We start from the raw sequence: 26,221 nt of genomic DNA, 5'->3' as shown, positions 1-26,221 counted from the left end.
AGTATAAATTAGTCTAGTTAATTAATACTATGGAAGGCTTTCCTTTTTTTTTTCTTTGTAAACATGTATTTTGTCTGATTTACAAAGAAAACATACTATAGTACTCCTTGCTATGCTCTGATCCAGCTTGTCTTCTGCACTCTTGTTTTTTTTCATATGTGGTTGCAGTCAGTGGCATTTGAGAGAGAGATGAGTAAATTTTTTTCAACTTTCACAGCTTCCTTTTTGGAGAGAAGTCCTGCAACTGTCTTAAAAGATTGTGAGAGAAGATGTACCAGGATCAGCAGTGACTGCCAATGGGCATAGACAAATTAATAAAAATGTCTCAATGTAAAACTCAGCACCTTCTTTCTCTTGTAAATCTGCGCCACTGAGCAATATAAACAATATGCCTATAATGTGATGAAAACTAAACAGAAAAACCCATCTGTTACATGATTAGAACAATTTCATGGCATTAACATTTTTATTTGCCGAGGCCTTGCCAAAATTCTTGGTTTTATTGGGCATTGCCTAAAAGAGTTTCTGAAACTTTTTCATTGTGATTGATTTTTGTTACGCTAATTAAAAACAGAGCTCTGGCCTTGTATGGGTTGATGACCTTCTTTGTCTTTTTAGCTTTGTAGTCGTTTACAAGAATATGGTGTGATAACCACGTTGTGACAGACCAGTTCTGGGAAAGGGACAAGGATACAAATGGCCTTATCTCAGTGAACAGGCAGCATGGGATGCCGCAAGGAAGGAGCCCGCACCACACCCTCTGCTCTTCCACCCACTGCAAAGCAGGCAGCAAGCTGTCCTGCCTGCTAGCCTAGCTGTTCAGAGGCAAGAGGTCCATGTCCTCTGCCTGCTCTGATCTGGAAGCCTCTAGCAAGACAGCCAGAGCACGAAGGGAACCTTAAGGCAGATGCTGTTGTAGAATATATATATATACATATTTGCCATTATTTGGTCATGTTTAAGCCCATATGGACAGCATAGGTTGGAAGGTCTCATTATTAAAATAAGCCTTTAGCTTGTGTGTAGAAGATATTTTAAAGCAGGTGATGACGATTGGTTTCTACAGTAGAGTGCCTTAGATTTATTTTTTTTCAACTTGTAGTGATTTTCATAGAATTCTGTCTAGCTAGAAGAAGTGTGAAAATGAAAGATTGCCTATAAATGGGTGAGTCTTCTTGCAGGAGGTCCTTCCTGGTTGAACAGGTCCTGTCATTTGGAACAGGCTGCCCAGAGAAGTCGTGAATGCTCCATCCATGAAAGTGCTCAATGGCAGGTTGGATGGGGCCCTGGGCAACCTGATCTAGTGGGTAGCAACCAGCCCACTTCAGGAAGTTGAAGCTGGATAATCTTCAAGGTCCCATCAAACCCAAGCCATTCTGTGATTTCCCCACAAGCTTGGCAGCCAGAAAAAGGCGTCTTTCAATTAACTCCTGCAGTGCTTTGCAGTGCAGCAAAACTTTCAGATTTTATTTACTTTTTGTCTGAAAAATAGCAGCTTTCTCATTGGAAAGCTACCAATTTTATGTCAAAATGCCATAGCACTTGAAAAAGAGCTTATTTTTGGACGCGTTCTTTCTAAAGGTGACTGAGGAACAAGATATAGCACACACTATGTTGATGTGATGTGGCGATATTCATGTAGAAATAAATGCTAAGTTAACTAATTATCTTCTACACAAGAGTATGAAGAATTTCAATAGCTGGTAATCTCTGAAAGTATTAAACCAGTGTGATCTATTTTAGCTTGTTGTATCTTCGAAGATCACAAAAATCATAGCAAGTAAGGTGAGATTTATGTTGAAGTACTTGTGGATTCTTAGCACCAGGCATTTGCCAACATATTATCCTATAACATGTCAGAGACGTAATGCTTCCAAGAGAAAAATGGCAGACTGTCAACACCCGATGATGGTAATCTGGGGATACAGCATTTTTATGGATAGAATTACAAAAGAATAGCATTAACAACCTGTGGCAAAGAACACTAAGTTTTAAGAGCGCAGTACGTTAAACTGATATTCTTGTGCTGTTAGTAGAAGCAGGAATATTATCTTTAAACTCATCTATTACCATCAAAATTTGTAGTAAGGCATGTTGAGAACAGGCCCTCTGCAGAGAGTGAATGACACCTGCTCTTCTTCAGCAGAACAAACTATAAATAGACAAAAAACAATGTTTCAGCTATTAAATAGAAAGTGTTGTTGTTATTTAACCTACAGAGAGAAATTTTTTGTTTTGTTTTGTTTTGTTTTTTTGATAGAGAGAGCAGGTTAACTCAACTGAGGAGGAGGCTAAAGACAGTCTAATTGCAGCCAACTTGAAAGGGAGCTTAAAAGAAAACAGAGCAAGGCACTTTGTGGTAGTGGCAAATCATGTAACAATGAGCAATGGCCAAAAGTTGCAGCTTGCAAGGTTTTAGACTGAACATTAGGAAAAGAATTTTCATTAGGAGAGCAGAGCAGCACTGGAGGAGGTTTCCTAGAGGTACCATGGTATCTCCATCCCTGGAAGTTTTCAAGAGGTGATTACACAAAGCCATGGCTGACCTGATCTGGTGTCACTCGGAACTTTTAAAAGAGTTATACTGAAATTGAAAGAGAACAGGATTTAAAAATAAACTTCACTGTACAAAAATCTTTTTGCAGTAGGTATTTTAATGAACAACTTTGGTTGTAGAAATATGGCAGCCAAAAGAAATATTGGGCAGCCACAAATGAGAGTTGGAAACTAGTAATGGAGCATGATTAAGTCATATCTAGGCATGAGCTTTCCCAGGCAACTGAGTTATCTTATCTCATGTTGTTTTTCTGATTGTATTTTATTCATCTTGTATAAACCTTTATTGGGAGGAAAAAAAAAAAAAAAACATAAAAACAGCTTTTTGGGCCTTCGTATCAAAACACACTGTGCAAAATATTTCAGCTTCAGTAAACCAGTGTTTTTTAGTGGTATTGTGAAAACATCTCAGACATACGTGCTAGTTTTTGAAGTGGGTCTGTTGTCACTGTCAAGAAGTTGACAAAACTTGAGTGTTTGGGATGGACTGTCTGCTGAGAGAGGTGCAAAACATCAGCTTGGAGCAAAAATATTTTTGTAAAAATAAAAATTCAGACAGGATGTTATCTAAGAAGGGTCACTTCTTGCAGAGATTTCATTGTTTAAAAAAAAAAAAGTAATGTTTCTACAGTGCTTTTATGAGAGAGACTGGGAGTCTTTTTCTTCTGGTAGGTAAAGTCATTTGGGCAGCTGGTAGCATCTGCTCCTTCCTGAAAAGACAGTTTTTTGAGACTGTCTTGGTATGTTTTCATATTCAAAGTATCTGCAAACCTTGTAATAATATAGATATCAATCCCAAGGGGCAAGAGTCCTGCAATTAAGTGGCTTTGCACTGTTAGATTGAGAGCAAAGATTTGTAAGTGTGCTATTTTATTCTTCGTGTTGAATTCTAAGTTGTGCTGTTTGCATTTTGTCATTTGGTCAGGAAATGAATATGAAAATACAAGCAGAAAGCAGCTTATCTCTTGCATCGGGAGGCTTTTATGCAAGTTCTCATGTGAACAGTAGAAGATCAATTTAGGTAGCTAAATGTAGGGATCCCTGCCTGACCTCCAGCTGCTACTTCTGGGGAATGTGCATCCACTGTAAGCTCTGCTCATATCTGCCAGCCTTGTGCAGAAGCCTTAGCTGAGTAACAGTTCTGTGTTCAAAGCATGTTTGTCTCCAGTTCTCAAAATGCTAGCTTTCAGAAAGATTAAATAGGCAGTATTTGCTATTGTAGCCATTGCAGCACGCTCAATCTAAAATGTGAAGCAGGAAGAAAAATAAACAGTGGACATTTAGAAGCCACTGTTATATAAATCATAATATAAAAATAAGGCAAATATTTCTGATAAGTGAAATGAATAATGCAAATATAAAGGCATATAAAAAAGAAAAATCTTCCTGATATTTATTTTATTCTGCCTAAAAATCCAAACTCAAGAAAGGCCACTATCTTCTATGTACAGCGGTATAGAAATCTGTGCTCTTATGCCTTGTCAATAAAAAATTCTGTGACATTTATAAATTGTCTTGCAATATATTCCGTATTTTACGTGTTCCCATCTGAAGGGGCCAAAGCCGTTGAAAGAAACTGGAATCTCTGATTCATGAGTTGACTTAGGACTCAGGTGAATTTTTTTGGAATTACATGTCAAAGTTTTCATTTCAAGGCCCAGAAAACCTTCTGTAGAACAACTAGCAATTGAGGGGGGCGGGGGGCAGGGAGGTAAAAAACCAACAGGGTAAGGCGCTATTGTGTTTTCGGACAGAACATCTGAGGGTGAAGTGAAAATATATGAGGGCTGCTTTGAAAGCCTCTGGTTTTATTATGTCGGCCCATGATGTCAGAGGCAGATGTTCGTGGTATGGCAGTAGAGGATGAACTTTCCCGCCAATATCCCGTTACACGTTGTTGCCTTGCAACAGGCAGCAGCAGAGGGGGATTCTGACAAAATGGCGTCTGACATGGAAGTGCATATGAAGCGAAGGTGTGACACTGAATTCCTCCATGTGGAAAAAACGGCACCCATTGACATTTGTCAATGCTTGCTGAATGTTTATGGAGACCAAACTGGATGTGAGCGCAGTGAGGCGGTGGGTGGTGCAGTGCTAACAGCAACAGTGGATCACTTCTGCTGGTGCAGATTTTTAGGAGCGTGGCATGCAGGCATCTGTTCATCTCTGGTGAAAATGCGCAGTTAACGGTGGTGCCTGTATTGAAAGATAGCATTTTGTAGCTGAGAATTTGCTCTTAGTGTTATTGTGCTCTTTGTGTCTGTTGTAGTTTCAGTGGAAATAAATAGGAGGCGTTGCTTTCTAAGTGACCTGCATATGTTCTCTTCTTTAACACATACACTGAGGTGCTCTTAACAAGCAATTTTATTTCTGCATTAGAATAGCACAGATAAAATTAAGCTGTTTGCCTAGGTGGTGTCTTTATTGAGCTGTCAAGTAGCACGATTGGAGTATTGGCCTCTTTTCAAGGCAGAATTTTTAGATTCTGTTTTTACTGGGAAATTGTTTTTTTATGTTTTGAATATTTGAATTAAGTTTATTGTTTCTTAATTTTAGAACAAACATAACATTTTTTTCAGCAGTCTGTAGTCAGATGAAAAGAAGCTGTATTGTTCTGAATATCCTACTCATCGTTTTCAGAAACCTAGTAAGGTTTTAATCGATGGCTCTAAAAAGAAATACCTCTCAGATAAAGACAGATTCTTGTTATTTCTGTAAAAAAAAAAAAAACACATATATATATATATATATGCAAATAAATGTCAAATGAGAGTCCTGTTAAATAACATATAGACACTTCAGTTTGGCATTATCTGATAAGGTTTGTTATATCATTTGCTGTCTGCTGCCATGTGCCTCCTAGTGCACTGGAACCATTTTAGTAATTATGTTTTATTCTGTAGTGAATGCCTGAAATCCATTTTTAATGTCCCTTAGAGAACTTCTGAATTATCACAGCTTCAGTGAGATTTTCATTAGAGGCTTATTAATTACATTGTAAATTTGTGCATTATATCATAGTATCTTTGTAAAGATAAGAGTAAGTCTGATTTTTGGTTTGACTTGCCTGTATATGTCCTGACATTACAGCGTAACAGTGATCTTTGTCAGTATTCCTTGGTGCTATCCATTTGGGAAGCCTAAAGTTGATATAATTTGGAATTCTAGAAAGAAAGAAAGAAAGAATCTAGAAAGAAAAATCTTCCACGTAGGAAGACTATGCAGACTTCTCAGGAGTACTCTGACAGAAAATATATGTATATATTCATATGGAGATAATAATGACAGTCTGTTTAGTGACCTTAAACATCTGTGGGCCGTATTTCCATTGTGGTTTATCTGAAGGGGGAAAATTCCAGTTTCCTAGCTGTTTTTATCAGACTTACCATGAGATCCAGAGAGGCTGGTTATTTGTGCTATTTCTTTCACCTACAGACTTGTGGATATTTGTCTTATACAAGCCCAAACAATTGACTGCACGTAAGAAAATGTTATGGATTGGAAGTTAATTGTAAAAGTAAGTTAGGGTTGGTAAATCAGTGCTATGATGCAGATTTCGGCTAAGGTAGGAAGTGTACTTGCCTCATCTGGACTTGCTACAAGAAAGCTCAGTTAGCGCTCTGTTCCTTAGATGACTAAAGGAGAAGGAAGAGAGTGATTTTGTGTAGCGCTTTGCAGTTGTTTATCTTTGCAGTTAGGGCAAAATCACTTGTTTTAATATTTATTAAAATGTGACAGACATCACAGAATGAATCTAAAAATAATTGAAACAACTTGAAGTGTATGTGATAGTTTCTTTCCAAATTATAATTAATACATAATAGTTATCCATAGAACACTTTAGTATACAGTTCAGGGAAAGATTCTGAACCGCTTTGCATAAATATTGCTGCAATGGGGAAGCTTAAAGAGAAATGATTGAAGGACAGTCCTAAAGATTGATGTAGTTTCTATCTTTCAAATCTCTCAGTTCTTAAAATAGAGATGAAACACAGGTCACCTACAGTTCTTCTCTATTCTTCTACCGCAAAAATATAGTTTCTCTTGTGATGTAAAGCCACAGAGGACATGAATTATTACGCTGAAGATCTTGTGAGTTGGAAATATATTTATTAGTCTTTCAAAGAAGTCGCAACTTTTTTTCAGGGGAGTTATATAGCCAAATTCAGTTCATGACCACAGACCTGACCTCATTTTAAATATTGAATTTAGACTAAAAAAAAAAAAAAGACCTCCCGTTGTGTACTGAGTTCATGTGTTTTAGGACATAAATATAATATATGCTTTAATCCATTGAGAAGATATGAGCTCTTTTCATCCAAGACATCCCTCCTATAAAAAATGAATAGGCACTGGTTAGTTTTAACCTGGTCTCTGTCCTCTGCAAAGCCAAGTGAAAACACAGTTTTGCAGCATGCTTCAAAGATCAATAGATTGAGTGGGATGTTTTTTGTGTTTTCTATTACAGAAGACAGCATAAAATGATTTTTTTTTCTTTTTAATAGGTAAAATACAATAAAAACCCCACATAAGTAACAGTAAAATTGATCCATTTTGCCAAATGTGTGTGTATTTCAGAGCCCTGACCTTGAAGCTGCTGAACACCTGTATTCCCTTCCTGCAGTGGGTGGTTAGGGAACCCATCATCTTGCAAGATGCAGGATTAGATATTGCAATAATCTGCCACCCCCTCAATATTTACATCCTAATATTTCATCATCCTCCCAAGTCCACAGCCTCCTCTAGCATACAGGGAGACAGATGGCTTGTAAGATTACAAGCTATGGAGATTTGGAGCTACAGACAGGTCCCCCGGTATTCTAAGAAAATTAACAATTTATTTAAACAGCTCTGTCAGATGCAATCCTCTTTGCCTCATTTTGTCTCCTGCTGGCTCTGTCTTATGCAGGATTGCCTGCACATAGATTCACTGCTTAGAGATTAATGATGGAAGAAAGAAAAGAAGCAGTCACAAGCTCTATGACCTGTGAACGCACTGGACAAGCATGTGAGCATAACGGAAATAACAGAAAAAATCACTTTATTTTTGTACCATCTTAATGAATGGAGTCCCTTTTTTTGTGGCAGCTGAAACAGACTCTTGCCTGTTGAGCAGCTCTGAAATGAGTTAAAGGATTATCTGTATCATTGTGGTCCCAAGGAGCATCCGACTTCGGATAAGGAGGGCACCAGGCTGACTGCACCCTGCAAACCCATGGCAGCTTCTGCTTCCTGCTGCTCTGTCCCTCGTGGCCAACAGAGCTACTTGCTGACTGTGGAAAGTGAGTTCACAGGAGCAGGCACGCGACCAGCAGGTGGTTGTTTCCTTTAGAACATCTTATGCTTCACTGACTGTTGAAGCGAGGTGCAGTTTTCTGAGCTGGTGAGTGCAAATAGGTAGCCAAACTGAGGAGGCGGTTGCTGTGAAAAGTGTCTCTGAGTACTGATGAGGGGGCAGTTACAGGATGGAGTGATCTGTCAGGTGGCTCAGTCACAGATGAGGAATGTTTTCCCTTTCCACTTCCTTGTCACTGCTGTACTGCACAGATCTTTCTCAGACGGCTTTGTTATGGGAAGGATGCTCATTTGCTGCCTTGTTATTTAAATCTAATGATGGAGGCGAATAAGCATGCGTGCGTGATAGTTCATTCACCTGGAATGCACTCACTTAACTGCATAATCTGCTTCCCACCCTGAGGCACGCTGAGAAAGCAGAGCTGTTCCCAAGAGTCTACCCAAGTAAAATCCTTGTGGTTTATAGTGCAGCAGTTTGCTGCTCTTCCTCGAACCAAAGCTAGGAATCAGGCAGCGGTGTGCTTGCTTACTGGACTGTTTCTCTGCATGTCTGAAGAATATGGGTTTGTGGTTCAGCAAAAAGGATGAGGCAACACCTTGGAAATGATTGGCTGCAGTGAGTCACTCTCCAAGACCTGCGCAAGGTGGAACAGGTCCTTAAGAAATGCGTGCAAAAAACCCAGCTTTGTTGGAAAACAGAAACTGGGATATGTGCTTTGACAGTTTTGCTTGCTGTGGGACTTCTTTTTGAAGATAGTGCTGTTTCTCTTTTACTTCTTAAAAGTGTAGTTTCCATACAGCTCATTTGTCATATATTTTAACATAGTCACACTCAGAGAAACTAGAACTGTATGTCATTGTTTTTGCTTATTGTTGGAAATATTACACCTGCTACGTACTGGGACTGCATTTGTCTTGTTAACAAATGAATTACCAGGGTGTATGACTGTGCTGTCTTCATCCCATCCCTTGCCCTTTTCCTCCTCTATCACTTCAGTTTGAAAGGTTCTCAGCTAACAGTATTGTTATTCCCTTTTTACTTTTCTCCTGTTGAATTTCTGTCTCTTCCAGTTTGGTTTCCTCCATGATATTTGGACTACTTTCTGTATTTACAGTTTATATCTCCTTGATGCCATCATTAAATTTCATTAACGTACTTCTCTCTTCTCTATGACAACCATTACTGGAAACATGAGACAGCATCTGTTCCCACAGTGGTCCTTGGGGAAGCCCAGGTCCTAGAGAGCCCCGGTCCAGCAGTTCTGTTTTCTGCATAACAAATTTGTGCCTTCCTTCTTCAGTTCCGTCCCCTCGAACTCTTCTTCTCAACTGGACTGATTATTTCTCCTGTGGCACCACCCTCAAATACCTTAATCAGAAGGATCTAATCTTCTATTATTCCTTTGTCAAGCAAATCAGATCTTTCAGGTAGCTTGATGGCTTGATACAGTGTAAGATTTCTCTGCTAAATCAGTGGAGATTTTTATCTCATTTCTGTGTCTTCATACCTTCATGCTTTTACATTTTTATTCATCTTTGAGTCTAGTCCATCTTTCAAACATATTCTTAAATGTCCAGTGATACCTTTACTTTCCTTGTGTTGTCTGTATATGGCTGAAAATTCTTTAGTGACTGTCTTAACTCCCTTTGCAATACTACTAAATTTTGTTAATTCTTTGTTTGCTCTTATATTCCCCAGCCTTAAAACAAACAAACAAACAAAAAAACCCTTTGTCTACTGGCCAGTGTGATATCTTTTAATTCCAGTAGTTGGTAGTTTTATTCTTTGTTCTTTTCCCTCTCGTCTTCTCAGGGATGGTTTGTCATCCAAGGAGGTTCAGAGCCTTTTCCTATCAGGTTCTCTTTTCTTCATTTGTGAAACACGAGGTTCAAGTACTTCACTCAGCACTGACAGGAATAAATTATAAGTTTCTGCTGAGGGCCATCTCCAGCCTCCCTCCTCTTTCTTACTGTGGTCATGAAGACACACACTGTCTCGCAGAAAACAGATATGTCTCCAGTCTAATAGGCATTACAGAAGGCAAAGGCAGTTTTCTTCAAATGCATACATATGTCCTTTTTCATGTGGTTTTCCACATGCAGTTTGGAAAAACTCATTCAAAGAAAACTGATCTTACCACAACTTTTCTTTGTTTCTGTTTGTGACGTACTGAGTTTTCTTTATTTCTTTACCCATAGTAGAAAACTGCCACATACTTATGGTACAGATGTTAGTATCTGCCATAATAAAAGCTACTTCAGATGAACTAAAGAAAAAATTGTCAGCAATTCTATTAGCTTAAGATCTACCAGCATAAATTACTTTATATGTTGCTTTCTCAGTAATTGCCCAAATGTATGGCTACACTGAAGCAAGGGATTTATCATGGCAAATATTTCATTTCTTTGCTGTTTTATGTCATGGTTGGTCCTTTGTACTTTTGCAGAGGATGTTGGACTGGAGTTTCCCACAAACTCACAGTTGTCTGCCCACTTCTCTTAACAGTGAGTTACTACATTAGCTGCAAGGCCGTGGAGAGTCAGACAGAGTCTCATTTTAGGCCCCCCTCAAAAAAAAAAAAAAAAACACCACAGTATGAGTCACTGCACTATTTTAATTTAAAAACAAAAAAAAATGAAAGTCCTAAGCTGAACTGTTGAAATCCAAGTAGCAATTCAGTTCTGGAAAACCAGGTACTGAGGAATAGAGACAAGCACCGAGCTTTCCCTAGAACATTTTCTGACAGAGACAGGAGGTTCTGGGAACGTTTTGTCTACAATACCAATAAATCTTGCATCAGACCATAAATTTTCTGGACTTAATTTTCACGTAACATGGACATCTCCTTTCCATGTGAGAGCATTAATGCATGTATATGTCTTAGACTCTCGTACTTACCTTTTTTTTTTAATAAGTGGCATTGAAAGGTCTTTGTCAAACCAAGAATTTTGCCTTTGACATTTTTCGCCACCTCAAAACATAGAGAAATCATAGATTTCATTACTCTCTATTAGACTGTATAAATAAATTCTCATTTTAATTTATAAGATGTCCTGCTTTCCCTTAGTTTCTGAGACAGCCCTGATTTTAAATTGGCAGCTCTCTGTGGTCTCTGCAATAGGATTCAGTTGTTCAGTACAACAGCCACCTGCCCATATGAAAACATTTCCAGACGTGAAAAACCAAGGATATTTTTCTTTAAGGAAAAACATTGAAAAATCCACAATTAAAAAAAAAAAAAAAAAAAAGTAAAAATGCCGTTACTGTCACAGAATAGAACCCCTTTGTCTCCTCCATCTATTTCTAAAAAGGAAATGACATGTAAAACAGTGCAATAACTGATTGCACTGGAATAACATCTACTGATAAGTACTCATCTATCTTCAGGTATTCACCATGTAAAGAGGTGAGGGGGAGATCAACAGCTATCAACTGTGAAACAACAACTTCTCCAAATATCAGTGAATATCCAAAGATGATACGAGTAGGTCTTACACATTTCCCGCAGGAGTATATTCTGTTTGTAGGAAAATCTCCAGGTAAAAATAAATTGCTTTAAAGTAGAACAAGAAAATGATCCATGGAAGGAGACAAGGGACCTATATCCTTCCACACCTTGTTGTGCTGTATTCTCAGGCCACAATTTGTTAACAACTGTCTGGTGTTTAGGCTCTGGAACTTCACAAAAAGAATCAAGGAGAAGAGTTTGAATTCGTCGTGTTCGAAAAAGGAAAAAGCATGTGGGATGTGTTTGCATCTGAGTTAATCCAAGCCTATCTGTATCTCTTTTCTGCTGTCTTCCCTCCTTCTTCTGTTGATAGTAGCGGCTAAATGTGAGTGATTAGCATTCTAATCTCTGAAGCACCTGCATACAGACAAAGATTTGCTAGCCTACCTTCAGGATTAGCAAGCACAGTTCTTGCTAAAGTTAATGAAATTGGGTATCAAAATCACAGAAGGAGTTTTAAAAAAAATCGCAAGAAGGGTGTTCAGCACCCACCCTGAAAGCTGTTTTTAGCTTAGGGAAGAGTTCCTTAGAGGATATTCAGCAAGTGCAGTCCTTATAATCCTGTGGTCTAGCCATATGCTGGATATCAGTTCAGAGTGGGCTACTCAAGGCATTTTACTTTTAATTCTCAGTGCAAATGTCACTAATAAACTCCAATCCTTTAATTTCAGCATATTATTTTGAGTGGAAAAATCTGAATACATGTTACTTTTACACTTCAAGATTGTACAGATATAAGTTGCCTAATTATGCTGACATTTTTTGATATCTATGTACAACAAGTGCCTGTGTAAGAATGAAACTGGTGAAATGCATGGAAGCTTTTGTTCAAGCTTGTAGGTAGCAAGGAGAAAGGTGAAAATCCAGCAAGGCTGTTTAAGACTGAGAACCTGAGAGAAATCTAATTGGTGACCAGGAACAAAAGGTCACATAAGGTCAAATCACTAGGAATTCCTTAAAGGTGCAAGCAACCAGAGCAAATGTGATTCTTCTTTTTGACGCACCATGTGAAGGAATTGAATGAACGGAAATTTTGAACTCCATCTATGGTATGTCACAGTGTGTTGTATGCCTAGCATGGCCAATCCAGTAATGTTTTGCATGATCCTCACTGAAATGGTGAGTTGTGGAAGAAGGAAGACAATTTGATAGCACACAAATGTGAGGTGACATCCAGTAGCCCTTCTGCAAGGGAAGCCATCATGACATTAATCTGAAATTTACTTGGAACTGCTGTAATAACTCTGTGGCATTCCATGAGAAAGAAACTACATTTTTTTTTTTTCCAATTTGGAAGAAGCTTTGTAATATCCGAATATCATACTCATACAATATTAACCCATAAAATATAAGTACAGTGTAAAAAATACAAAAAGATGGTATGAGCAACTGGCACTCAGTGTATCTGGGGCCAATCAGATGGGATGCTCAGAATTTGTTCATAGTTGTTTAGCCTTTCTGAAGTCTAAAATTTGAGGAAGTCTATTTTAAGTTATGAGTCGCCCAAAAAAAGCAGATCTAAAGCAGGGCTGTTTCCAGCAAGCCTGGGCCCCCTGCTCTGTTACTTAGTTAGGTCTCCCTCTTCAAAGTGAATTTTAACTTCATCACCTGTTTTTTTTCTTTTTTGGTCAAAGGACTTTTTTATCACTTGGTGGAAAATAAGGGGATAACCATAGGAAATGTGTCAGTCGGGAATTTGGATGTTTATGGAGACAGGGCAATGCTGAGTAGAAGTTCGTGTTAAGAATTAGGATATACTGTGCTGAGCCAGGGCTAAGGCTGAAGGGGAGATGTTCAGGTTCCTTAAAGATTTAGGCTATCACCAAACTGTCACTGGTCAATGACATGCCAAGAAGGACGAGCAGTAGGTACTGTATGCTCTTCAGAGCAGTTGGGGTACCTCCTGCGGAATCACACTGGTAACAATAATCTTAGTGTACCTGACCACACCTTATGCGAAAATATTGAATACACTGTTAAAATCTTGTGTGTGCAGATGATTGGAATCAGTCTTAGTGATAAGGACTCCTCACCCTTTCTCATTCTTTTGAGTTTGATAGCAGTGTGAGTCAGAAATGTAAGAGACTGTCGCACAAAGACATGAACTTTATTACTCCAGTGGCAACTGCAACAAATCAGATTAATTTATATACGGAAGATGTTTTATGTACATATCCATTCCCACATTTTAGTTATTTCATTTGTGCTTCCAAGTGTTCACCCCAAAAATCAAGTCTATTAATGAGAAAAAGATGCTGGGAATCATGGTGGTTTATGTCAGCATTAGTACGTGATAGATGTCATACTGTAGAAAGCATATAAAAATTTTTAAAGAAAGTGACTAATGTTAAATAATTCAACTTCCCTTGGAACCACAGAGAATTGGCATATTCATTGCAGACTTTTTAATAAGAGCATTAATGACACTGAACTTTCACCTAATCAAGTTGCTGTAATCTTACTACTCTCTTAACTGTGCTGTATTTCTCAAATTTACCATCTCGATACAGAGAGAAGTCTTATTTATAACAACAGATTTCTCTGAACACTGGTTTCAGGAGCCAGAGCTAAACAAATGCCAAGAGTTTACCCACCTGCCTGGGTAAACTGTGGTCTGAAGAGCACTGGGCATGGGCCTGGAGCGTCCCTGTCTGCGCTGCTCAGGAGACTGCTAGCCACCCGAGCAAAAAGCACTGTTGCAGTGATTACAGCAAAGGAATAAGAGGATGGAGAGCATATTTCAGTGTAATTATAATAATTCATAACTTGAGGTTGTTCTCCTGTTAAAATCTCAAAAGCAGAATATTTTTACTTTCTTATAAATTATTCACAACCATTTGCTTTGCTTCATGACAAGTAACTTTGCTTTTCTTCAGACAGGATTTTCAATGTGAAAGAATGAAAATGTTGACCTAGTTATGCCTAACAAACAAAATGTGAAAAAAACTAAAATTAGAAATTGATAAAATAGAAATAATACTTTTTTTCTCTATGCTCTATCTGAATATAAAACTTGCAAAGGTATTTCACTTAGAAAAAGAAGAAAATAGGCTTCAAAATGAAACGGCTCAGGAAGGGATGGAGAATGCTGTACCTTTTCTTTATTGATAAGATTGGTTTCAAGAATGCCCTAATACAGAATGTAATCTCAAACAGTTCTGCAAAATATGTACGGTGCCTTGCCACGCTCTCATGCCCCATCAGTGGCTTCAGTTCTGCAGCATGCAGCCCTGCTCACGTGTGGCATACGTGGGGATTTCTGATAGACCCTAATGGTCTACACGGCAGTGTATGGGAATTAATACTTCTAGGGTAAAAATGCATAAGTGAAATCTTTTTCTAACCACTACAGCACTACATCTGGAACAAGATCTACTCACGCCTGGTTTTATATAAAAATCATGAAAATGAAAAAATCAAAAAGGTTTTGTGGAAAAAATGTCCACTATTTAGCCTATTCAATGCTAATGCGTGAGATGTTATTTGTGTATCAGTTGCATATCCCATTAAAAGAGTTTCAATTGTTTAACATAGCTCAAAAAATGACATAACTTTTGAGACATAGAGATGGAGATATTCAAGAGTGAGACTTCCTTAAATTCCTGAAGCCATAGTTAAAACATTTAAGGGTGACATTATTAAAAATAAAACAAGCAAAACAACAATGAAAAAAAAACACCAGTGCTTAAAATTCCCACTAGGATCAAGGATTTAGGTTTTATTATCTGAAGTGCCTTAGAAATTGGCAGTAAATGACACTTCATTTAATAGATTAAATATGAAAATGTTTGTATACTTTATAAAGAAAAGAATCCCCATTTTTTTTGTAGCTTGAACTGTTGGTTCTTCTAAAGAGTTAAAAGAAACAGGGTGCCAAGCAGCTTCTTGTCTACATACTGGAGACAGACATGATAATAGTCAAGATAAGAAGCAGGGTTGTATGTATATATAAATGTTCTGCAGTCCTAGTTTGTACTTTTCAAATTGGCCAGATGCATCTACTTCCCATTTTTCTGCTGCTGCAATTCACAGTATTTGAAATCTGTGTTAGCTCTTAAGTTAGCTCCAAACATGCTCAAGCCGCTGTGGAGTGACAACAAAAAACTGGGATTTTATTCTCTTTTTCGTGCAAGATGCTTCATTGCTATAGTCACTTGTGTGCATACAGTTCCTTTTCTGATAATTACTTTCATAGGATCATAGGGGTTGGAAGGGACCTCTGGAGATCAAGTCCAACTCCAATTTTGCTGAATTTGTCCTTTTTATAGTAACTTTGAGTGACTTGGTAATGTCTACTTAAAATATCCAAGCAACTATCTTGTGAATTGGGACCACTGGATAGTTAGAGACCTTCCTGCTTGCAGTTTAAAAGAATACACTTCAAAAACTATGAAGTGATCACAGCTTTGTGTGCTTTCTCTTTGCTCTGGATATCATACCTAAACTTGGCTGCATTCTTAGGTGTTCAGGAAAGTAGTTGTTGGGCAGCAGGGAGCCATTTCACTTGCAGATGTTTACTTAGTATTTATCATTTTAACAGTTCAGGAAAAAGAATTTTTTCCAACCTCACTTTTTTACAAGAATTTCCATTCAGTACAAGCTATCAACACCTTCACCAAGCCAGAAATACAAAGCTGGCCTCATTCATTTTACCTTATAATTTATAATGATGTTTTGGTAACCGCTAATCTCAGCATGTGCAATGGAGTCAGTCAAGAGGATCATGTGCACAATTAGTAACGTACAGAGTAGCTCTGAAAATGATTATAATATAATGATGCTCATCATATTTTGGAAACATAATTTCTCTGCAAAAAAATCTGAGACTTTCAAAGACAGAGAGCAAGCCAGCTGCATGGCAGGCAGTGATAAGCGATACTGAAGATCAGGCTGTGCTAATATAGAATTCTAAGCTTTTTAGATGCATTTTAGACCCTAGGAAATAACCTGCAAAATAGGAAGGCCTGAATATCTTCACCAATTAAATGATTGTTACTTAAATTACTCTTCCATGAGAATATTAAAGGTTTTGATTTGGGCTTTTGTTTAGTTTTGATTTTTGCTTTCATATATTTCTTTCAGTTGTCAACTGCTGTGCTCACGCTGCTTCAGATGCTGTGCTTCTCCTGTGAGAAACCTGTGCAAGTTTCCAGAGTGTAAGAGATTACTGCCGCTCGGGGAGCAACATCACAGATGCAGTGGAGATAAGTGGATTTGTGCCTTAATGATTCCCTTTATTCCATACTCTTCCCCTTTAAGCAAATGAAATCTGTATAAGAAATGACTCTATATAAAATTAAAGTGGGGGAAGAAAGGGTTGAAATAATACTCAGAAAGCCATTCTAAGCTAGGTGCAAGCCTACAAGTGATGTCACCAAATGATACGTAAATTCCCTGAATTTTTACATCCTTTCCAAAAGAGCTTTATTCCCCCAGAGAATTCCCTTCGTTGCTTGCTATAGTTAGATTTACAGTGAATGTTTGTGTCGTAAGTCATACTCTGCTGACCAAAGGAGTGGTTGCTATTGACTGCAGTCAGAAGAGATTGAAACTTTGGTTCCTTTTGAAAGAAAAGGAATTGTTACTGTGCAGCAAAGCTGATCAGCTGGGTGTGACATTTTCTATAACTGACAGGAGGCACTCAGAGGTGAATGTCAGGGAGCCTGAATCTGGGGAGCAGAGCAGCCACCAAGCTTTGGCATCTCAGCATTGGTTCATATAGACTCCTGTATTTACTGCTGCACCACTGACTTGGCTTGTTAGGACTACGACTGCTGGTTCAGGGGTCTGCAACACCAGCGTGTCGAAAGATGTGGGACTGTTTACAGGCTTAGCATTAGGCGTACATTTAAACAATTCACTAATTCAAGACTCTGATCCCAGTTTTCTTCATGAGAAAAAAATATTACTTTCTTCCGTAGCATGCAGTCAGATTTGCATTTAATCTCGTGTTGACTGATGTGTGCTACCTGCCAGCATGTAAAGGAAATGCTTACATACAAATAACTACCTAAAATAAAGGTAGGGATGTGACTTGCTTCGCTAATTCCCCAGGATATTTATTTTAAAAAAAATTATTTTCAGAGCCTTTTAGTGCATTGACCTTGTTTCGGGGTTTAGCTGGGAAGAGGGAGGGCTGGAGTTTTTTCTTAAGCGCTGCAGGGGATTTCTGTCAGGTTGCTTTAACACTTCGTCTCAGATTCTTGCCAGGCTTTTGGGCTAAAGAATTTTCAAATGCAGCTAGCCGTCGTCACATAGCTCTTGCGTTTGTGCAGGAGTATCTCCAGAAGTCTATCAAATATGAGCTAATGCTGAGATACCAAGGTCCTGGTAGCTGCTCTTGGTTTTATAAATAGAAAATTTACTTGGCTTTCACAAGAAGAGAGAGCAAATGGACTTTAGAATAAGGACACCAGATAAGTATCATAAATGCGTGCATCACTTTTAATGTATCAGATATGGAAGTCGTAGTGACCACTCTATGGACTGTGTCTGTGCCTTATAGCAATTCCCTGTGCAAGGATGTGGAATGTTGTTTTTCCTGTAAAGAACAGGAGAGCGGAGAAAGGGATATGCTATGCTGCTGAATTTTCCTTTCAAAACCTAAAGGTTTCTTAGCAGTAGGTCACCACTTTTAGAAATCACTAAAATACTCGTGCTCTACAAACACAGAACTCTTAGTTTTCTTTACCTCACTGAGCCGTGAGCCTAAAAGGTTAGCACTGCAAGGGCTGTTACCAGTACCTTTTGCTTTCTCTTCCTGCGTGTTTTCACATACATATCTACAGAAAATTATACAAGATATAAGATGCATGGAAAATACAAGCGTATACTACCCAAATCTCACTCTCCAACTAAAGCATCGATTGTTTGGTAACAGGAGGTACATAGAGATTTTTTTGGGGTGGATTACTGAATTTAAGTGCGTTTCATGCCCCCAAAATAACAGCTCACATGTAGACCATAGTTGTTCAACCTTTTGGCTTGTCTAGGCTGCACTAAGCCCAAGAGGAATTGTCTTGGGCTGCATATAAAGTATATAATATAGGTAGTGTATATAGGTAACAAATTTTTTTTTAATAATTTTTTTAGTAAAACATTTTTAAAGGGCAACAAACACATAAAACTAGTGGGTTGGACAAATATGATCTAGGCCATGAGAAGGTCCCACATATCCCTGGGCAGCAATTTTGGATTAAAGAAACTCTACTGAAATGGCCAATTCCTACTACTTCTTACAGTATAGCAGGTAGAGCTGTTATTCTCTCCTGTTACTTCCTGATCTGTGAACTCAGTTCCTTGTTCCTCCACCATTGCTTCTCAGTTTCACCCGGGGCTACACATATGGCAACTGGACACACAGTCCTACTTGCAGATGGGGCTTCGGCTAAGTGCTCAGCTTTGCGGCGTTTCTGTGCTAATCTCTGAAGGCTTTTGGATACAACCCTGAGGCAGTGCACTTCTAGAACCCCTGCTTGGCCAGACAGAAGTTTGGCTTCCCTGGGGTTAAATCCCAAGAAGATTTCATTGGCGGTTAAGTTAGATGTAGGCAGGCGGAAGCGTACAGCACTGCAAAATGTAACTCCTTTGCCCATTGGTTTTACTAATGCATCAAGGAAGGGCTGGGGTATTCTAACTGCAGTGTGATTTCTAAGCAGAAAAAGATGTTTGGAAAAATCATTCATTTATTATATTTTTCAGAATAAAGCAATCACATCTTTCTTAGCAGAGAATGGAAAGAAAGCTGTAAATATCACAGCTGTTCACTGGCAACTAGAAAAAAGAAAGTCAAATTCAAAGCTTGCCACTTCTATTCACAGTGAAGGACTTAGGAGTCAAAAGAATTACAGGGCATGTACAGCGTGAAGAGAATATTGCTGGTAAAATTCTAAGGATGCCTCTTAAAATGCGCAATTGCTCACCGTGTCAGCTGGAATAAAGTTTGTCACATTGTATTTCTAGATGCAATATGGTGATATATGCAATTTCAGTCACTCTTTCCAAATTGTGGGCTTTATCAGAAATGCTCTCATACCCTGAACTGTCTGCATTTTCATTAAAAGAATAAATGTTCCTGTCATCATCTTGGTAGGAATACCAACAGGAAATAAGCTACCTCTAAATGAAAAGATGCACTTTATTGTTTGTGAAGCTGGGGAAATATTAGTCAAAAATACAACTTTGCTGGCAGATGGTTTGTTTGGAGTATGGAGTTAGTGCCCTTGTAGGGGCCTGACAAATAGCCTGGGGTTTCTGACAACACACTGGCATCCTGGTGGCTGCGTGATCTTACAAAGGGCATCTGTGCCTCAGCTTCTTCATCAGTAAAACTGTGATAATCATTTTCTGCTGGATTTTCCAACTAATAGGCTTGTTATGCCCTGCAAAGCACTCAGAGATCTCCAATTGGAACAAACTACAGAAGTGCAAAGTATTATTGCTATTAGAAGTCCATTACAGCTCTGTTTTGCTTTGTTCATACTGGCCCTTTGGTACGTGCAGCTAGGCAGCTCCTAATGTTATCTTGATGCACAAAGCACTTTTTGTGTGAGGTTTGACTCACACTAAAATGCCACTTAGAATTTTTTCCTCAGGAACTCACTGGAGCTTGGCTTACAGAATCTGAAAATTAAATCAACCAAAATAGGTCAAACACAAAACTATATGTCCTTATGTGTCCTCTTGTCCTCTTTTAGCAGTACAGCGCGTAGTTGTTGTTTTCTTGTCTGTAAAGTTTGGGCCTGTTTTGTTCCTCAGCCAGCTTTGGTAATGGTATCTTGGTTACATTTTGAATACCTGCTCTTTAGAGTTTTCTGTTCCTATCAAATATAGTTTAGAATGATATGCTCATCTGTTAGTGGTCTAGAAATAATGTGCCAAACGCACAAACAGCTGATGCTACCGAACATGATAGAAAAGTGTATCATTCTGTTACAGTTTGTTGGTAGACATCATTACGGAGATATTTTTGAACCTTAAAAAAGGGAACAGTGTATTGGAAATTTAATGAAATGTTAACAGAAGCTGCAGTTTGTGATTTACCTTTCCCTCATAGCTAGTCCTTTAGGAATTATTCCTGTTCACGTAATCCTTTAAGTTAATGTATTTATTCTGTACCTGGTTTATAATTTCTATTCATTCATATGTCAAGTAGCTGAAGGTGCTGCTTAAATTAGTGTTTACTTCAGTATTATACCTTTTTGAATTGGTTGTTCATTACAGTCCTAATGCAGTGAATAAATGTCTTAATATTTGAAGTGGGAAGGGAGGTAAAAAGGGAAACTGTCTGCTCCAGTCACGGCCCAGCTTTCTGGTTATAACATATTATAATTTATTTAAGCTCAATCAATACTTAATCTGGAGTTTAAATTCCGCTAAAGATCTGTGGCATAGCTAAAAGCAGCTGATGCCAAAGAAAAAAAAAATCTCCAGGCTGTGATTCTGATGAATTTATAATACGCTCTAAGGGTGATGCATTGACCTAAATTCACAGAAGTGCTGCAATTCGTATTTATTATTGCAAAAGATGTCCTACCAACACTTTTGTTCTTCAGAATGTTGCGAGCCTGTGTGAGAAAGGTGACCAGCTGCAGAGGAAGGAGCTGCATGTGCAGCTGGGGTCTCCCCACAACCCCCAGGGAGGGGTGGGATGGGATGGAGCACAGCCTGAGCCCTGCCAGCCCCACACCACAGACCGGGTGGTGGCTCACTGTAACCCCAAGAATCAAGGCAGGATTTAATTCAGCACTGTGAAAATCTGGCAAATGTTTGAAGCCAGCAGTGAGGGCAGACTTCCTGAGAGGTGTGTGTTTGTGGTGACAATTTGGATTTATTTTGCTGGAAATGTGAAAGACATTGTTACGGCAGGAAGAAGACAGTTGTGTTGAAAACTGCTTCTCCTTTTTAGTTTTTGGTTTGTTTTTTTTCTTCCCCTCTAGCCTTTCTGGGGAAATAGATTTCAATCTCTGCAGGGTTTGGTTTTCTCTATACAGCTCTTTAAGCTCCCCCAAGCACAGCCATCTCAGGGCAGGGCCCATGGGCAGCTCCTACCAGCACTGCGGGGATGTGCACACGCCATTCTCTTGTAAGGATCAGGCAACTTCATATTTCCCAGTGCATTTTGGCAAGCTTTTTCTCAGTGTTGTCCAAAAGCTTTTCATAGTAAGTGAATGACTTCCCAGTGACCTGAGCCCTCTTCCAAGCCTCCTTTGTCACCCTGACAGCTCGCAGTCATGTTTTTCTGATTTTGTGCAAAGCTATACATTTTACCAGATTTATAACTGCAGGAGACTTAGTTTTTCTAAAAAAATAAAAAATTAACTGGATGAATAAGAGAAATGTATAGTGAATGAAGGCAGACAATCATCCCCGCTTCTTTTATGATGCGATATGATGTCCCTCATGAAAAGGGAGAAGAGCTCCATTCTCCCTCCGAACTGACACGTGAACACTTGTTAGATGTTGGTTGTTTCCCTAGGCAGTCTGTAAGGCAGGACTCACCCCCACACCGTTCATCCCCAGTCCCTTCCCTGTGCACTTTTGGGGCATCACATCAGACACTCTCCCAGCATATCTCTTCTTGCTCTATTTTGTGCCCACCTCTGCCCATATTGCTACCGTAGTCAAATCCCTGTTGTGGTTTATGCCAGAATAAATGTGGGTAGCATAAATCCTCAGGCTTGGAAGGCATTAGCCTGCCTTTACTGTAGCACAGTCGACAGCTGTACCTGGCACCACGACCTCATTCCACCCCAGCGCAGCAGCGTCCAGAGCCTTGCTGCACTGGAAGAGCAGAGCCACATGCTTGCTGAGGTTTGTTCCTCTGGGCTGGCCTTGAGGATGAGAACAGCATGCAAACACAGCTTCTCAGCAGGAGCAACTATTAGTTTCAGCTTTAACCTTTACTTAAAAATATGAAGCTGCTGAACAAAAATGCAAAGACTTTCTGTTCAAACTAAGAGAGCTGGGCTCCTAGAACCAACTGTAAATTTCAGTCTAGCAGCAAGAAAGTTTATATTCAACTTCAGTTCTTCTTCTAGCTATAATGCTCAAAGGGAGTACTTCAAGATTCAGATACCGGGGTTATGATACGTTTTCCTGCTGAAAAAGTGAATTGGACGTACTGTACCCTCCCCACTCCCCAACATGGCAACTTGGAACTGTATAAACACAACTGCAGGTGATGAGTGATCATTGGCAGAGTCATATCCAAAACCTATATCCTCTTTCATAGTGTTTCACATTAGGAGCACCTGCAGTTAAAAATCTGGAAAAAAATAAGAAACCAAGGAAGATAACGAGAAGTTCCAAAAAAGGACTAAAGCTGTATCTCATTCCTCATCATGATGATCTGACCAAATCTCCCCAATATGTTTTTATGTTTCATGCAAAGACTGGAATGTTTTTTAGTAGTTTTATTAGAATTCATGATCTGTCTTGCTTTTTGTTAGGGAGATGAAAAAAAAACACCACCGTTTATCATAACTCTTTAGTATTTCTATTATGGACAGTAGAAAAGGGGGCTTCTGCTAGTTCATGCATGAGTTGAAAGAAAGGCATATTCCTTTCCCCACAGGATCCCAAGCGGAAGAGTTGGTGGATGGATAAAATAAAAAGAGGGTATAGATTGTGAGAGACAGGCTGACAAAAAGAAATGATGCAAACATTTCTATGCAAGTTTTTTCACTAATCCAGAGTAGTAATCGTATTTTACTTACATGCCTGATCATGTTTAAGTGCCAATTTTCTCTCCATATAACAAAAGAGGTGACTTTCAAGAGAAAAATTTGAAGGAGGTTGTGGTGGGTGACTGTTTTTTTTTTTAATTCAGAATGTTTTTTACCGAGTCAACAGACTAATTTCTCTCCATTGTTCACAAAGCTATACAGTATATATTTTTTTTCCTTCCCACTGTGCCATGAAAAAACTTTTTGGCTTCAGTTCATGTGTGAAACCTTTTGCACAACAAAGTGGTTTCTTGTGGCCAGTAAGACTAAATGTTCTGAGCATTCCAGGAAGCATATAAATAGATTGATACTCTTCCTAAGGTTTTGGAGCTTTATTGCTCCCCCCTTTTTTTTTTTTCTTTCTCCTCCTCTCCTATTCCCCTACCTTCAGTTATGCTCCCTCCATCTAGGCAGAGACCAAGCAGAGTACAGTGTTTGAAAATCCTGACTATCATTTTCCATTTTCCTTGGGTTTTCCTTAGTTACATTTTCTGAACAGAAATTGTTCAAATAAATGCAACACAGTAAATTATCTTAAATTACTTCTTACAGTCCAGACTAGTATTATAACATGAAAATTGTTACTTGGAGTCTCCCACGCCCCTGGCTGCTGCAGACCTATGTCTCCAGGCTGGGGAGAAATGGATCACAGTACTTACCAAGCAGAGCCAGGAGGCCAATCCACAGTGTGGAAAGTGGAGTTCACATGAAGGAGGTCTCTTATCCTTTCCTCTCAATCCTGCTAGATACAAAAGCTGTCACAGTGGTCGAATATAATTAAAATGGTGATCTGCCACTGAAGAGTAGGCCAATGTCTATGCAGAAACCAGATGAGAAATTATTCAAGCCAAAAACATTAAATCTCAGCTCATCTGCGGTTACTATAAAGCAGCCATCCTGTTTCTTTGATCTATGATGAATCTGAACGTGTGTTAATAAGACATACATGTTGGGCATCAACGACGTCGTCTGTTGAATGAGGGTAAACATTGCATTCGTCTCTGTAAAATATACTTCAGTAGTTGGGAAGAAAGTGGAGATTCATTATTTTTGCAGTTGTAGAAGACATTTAGCAGCTGTGTTTATACTGGCAGACAATTTGGATATTAGGTGGCAGGACAGAGATCTGCAGATGCACAATATCGTGCAGACATTGTGCACTTACAGCACATTTCCAGGGAAACATGTTATTTTATATTTCCCTTGGTGTCATTAATCACGTTTCATGATGTATCTCGCTATTTCAACTCCTTTCCTCTAGATTCATTCATTTTTTGGCCTGTTTGTTTAATAGTTATTGAGCTCCATTTCAACAAATTCCATCTTAACTACAGATGATACAGCTCCTTTTGCTTCAGGGGAGAAAATTAAGATGGCCCTGTACTGATTTCAGAGACTACCTGTAATAATCAGCATGTCTGCTACATCAGAAAGATATTTTGTTTGCCTTTGGTCAGAAAAATGTTCATGCTGTTCTTTGCAACTTAAAAATTAAACTCATTTCCTGAAAGTAAAAATATGATTCTTATCTTGAACTATAAAGGAAAACAGCTGCACTTTACTCTGTTCTCAAAGTTCTCTAATCTCTCTGGAGGCTTTGTTTTGGTTTTACGGGTGAATCCCTTAAACTGTAGCAGTGATGATGGCTAGTCCTTAGCAGAAACATGCTGCGAAGCAGTTGGGAATCCCCTGCTAGGGAACTGCAGCTTGAGCAACTTCAGTGTGTGAGAAGTAACCTCAGGCCTTTGAGGAGAGGCAAAAGCTCTTTTGTTTTTTTTTAGCAGTACTTTTACATTAAAATAACGGCACTACATGTTCACAAGTACATTTTGGCATGTAAGTGCTACAGAATGAGGAGTGCAATCCACCTTACCCCGAAAGGGTCCCCTGCTGGCACTGCGCTCCTCCTGCAGCTCCCAGCCCTGGGAACAGTTCTGACATATCTCTGGCTGGGGGAAGACAATATCTGTTTCCACTACAGCAGACCCCGTTGTGCTGGAGACAAGCTGGTAAGGGACACAAGGCAGGTGCCAAATGTTTGGTTCCTGCTGGCAGAAGGGCTCACTGTGCCCAGGGCTATATGGGAGGTGGGCAGCTCCCTGCAGGACTCACCTGGGAGCGACAGCCCTGACAGGCACACTGCTGCCCTGCTAGACATGGCTTTACGGCTTTCTGTTGGTAAACAAAGAGAAGGAGTTTGACAGATCTGAAAAGAGAAGAAAACCCAAAGAACTCGCTACATGAGAAATTAATGGCTGTGCATAGGGGATGGCTTACCCAAGATGGCATGATCAGCAGATTGCTTGCAAAAACCACGAGCCCTGCCCAGTGCCCCATCTCGTGACTGGTTTAGAATGCTAAATATAACCAGGCAGTATTTTACTTAGGGATAAATGAAAAGCAGAGAGAAAATTGAACTCTGTTTAAGTTACATGTGGCTTAGCCACACCTAAGGAAATGCAACCTACTCTTACCCGTTTTGTTTTAAAGGATGGCTATGAAGAGGTTCTGTTCACTACACTGAAAGTGGCAAAGCAGTGTGCTCTGGGGAGTACTGTTCCTGAGGTAGTGCAAGCTGTGTGGCAGAGCGGGCCCCACACATCTGAGCTGGGGCTGAGGTGATTTGAGGCTGCATTCAGGGTTCTTCAGAATACTGAAGTCTCAAAAAGAGATTTTCTCTCAGAAGGTCATGGGGTTTGGATGGGGGACGAGAGGACTCTGGTGATCATATTTTTATTTCTAGAAACTAATAGCATATGTATGTATTCTCAAAGATTGAGTGGCCTATGAAGGTACGTTGGAAGCTGGTGGCAGAACTGGAAAATTAATGCAGTTCTGGGGAACTTGATAGAAGTGCCTTAGTCTAAAAGGCATTTATACGAAGAAAATAAAATGTCACTATTGTTCATGCTTTTTTGGACCCCATAATTTTGCCTTCTCTAAAATGTTTGCTCTTTCCCTTGATGCCTTCTACATCCTTCTGTCTTTCCCAGGCACCCAGGTTGAACTCTCTCACATGGTGATGGTTATACAGTTAATGCTTATCCCAACTTGGTGGAATCTGTCTCCAAGCGAATAAGACTGGTGGCAAGGCTGGGAGTGCAATCACCTGCTGGCATAATCCCTGGTATGAAT

The 26,221-nt window shown here is 39.2% G+C and overlaps 1 long non-coding RNA gene across 10 annotated transcripts in view; it reads left to right on the top strand.

Moving 5' to 3' along the window:
• LOC110402498 overlaps positions 1–26,221 on the top strand; it is a 267,102-nt gene that overhangs the window by 185,963 nt on the left and 54,918 nt on the right. For 9 of the 10 annotated variants that reach the window (XR_002441134.1, XR_002441135.1, XR_002441136.1 and 6 more), the window contains one exon: positions 16,443–26,213. This is a non-coding gene — a long non-coding RNA (uncharacterized LOC110402498). The remainder of the gene's footprint in view (positions 1–16,442; positions 26,214–26,221) is intronic. The other variant, XR_002441133.1, reaches the window with a different exon arrangement.

Source organism: Numida meleagris, chromosome 7 (assembly GCF_002078875.1).
Source record: "Numida meleagris isolate 19003 breed g44 Domestic line chromosome 7, NumMel1.0, whole genome shotgun sequence".
Taxonomy (NCBI): domain Eukaryota; kingdom Metazoa; phylum Chordata; class Aves; order Galliformes; family Numididae; genus Numida; species Numida meleagris.
This window is presented reverse-complemented; position numbering and strand designations above follow the sequence as displayed.